Source organism: Hemiscyllium ocellatum, chromosome 44 (assembly GCF_020745735.1).
Source record: "Hemiscyllium ocellatum isolate sHemOce1 chromosome 44, sHemOce1.pat.X.cur, whole genome shotgun sequence".
Lineage (NCBI taxonomy): Eukaryota > Metazoa > Chordata > Chondrichthyes > Orectolobiformes > Hemiscylliidae > Hemiscyllium > Hemiscyllium ocellatum.
In genome coordinates this window covers 990,562-991,206 of record NC_083444.1, presented here as the reverse complement: position 1 = coordinate 991,206, position 645 = coordinate 990,562, and positions in this window count along the sequence as shown.

Below are 645 nucleotides of genomic sequence, written 5' to 3'. Positions count from 1 at the left end.
ACGCGCACACACACTCTCAAACATGCACGCACGCACACACTCTCAAACATGCACGCACGCGCACACACACTCTCAAACATGCACATGGGCGGGCGCACGCATGTACACACACTCTCAAACATGCACATGGGCTGGCGCGCGCGTGCGCACACACTCTCAAACATGCACGCGCACGCACACACTCAAACATGCATGCGCACACACACTCTCAAACATGCACATGGGCGTGCGCGCACACACTCTGTCATACACGTGTGCACACATTCTCTCTCATGCACACGCACGTTCTTTCTCACGTACACACAAACATTATGGGATGTTACTGAATTGGAACTGTTAATTACTAATCATTCCTGCCTCTACATTCTGTTAAGGTTTCCAATACAATTATGTTATTCAAAATTTCGCTTTCTTTTGCTGCATTTTAATGACTGTTTTGCTTATTTGTGAGTAGTTTGACCAATCGAATTGTATCTGGAACACGGCACTTCACATTTACCTTTAAAACTAAGAAAATGTGAATGCCTAGGCTACCTTCTGAATATATTAAGAGGGGATCTGGTCTGGTCAGGTCCAGAAACCCCAGCAAGATGTTTTCACATCCAGTAAAATAGCAAGACCCTGCCACATAACGGAAACATCGGG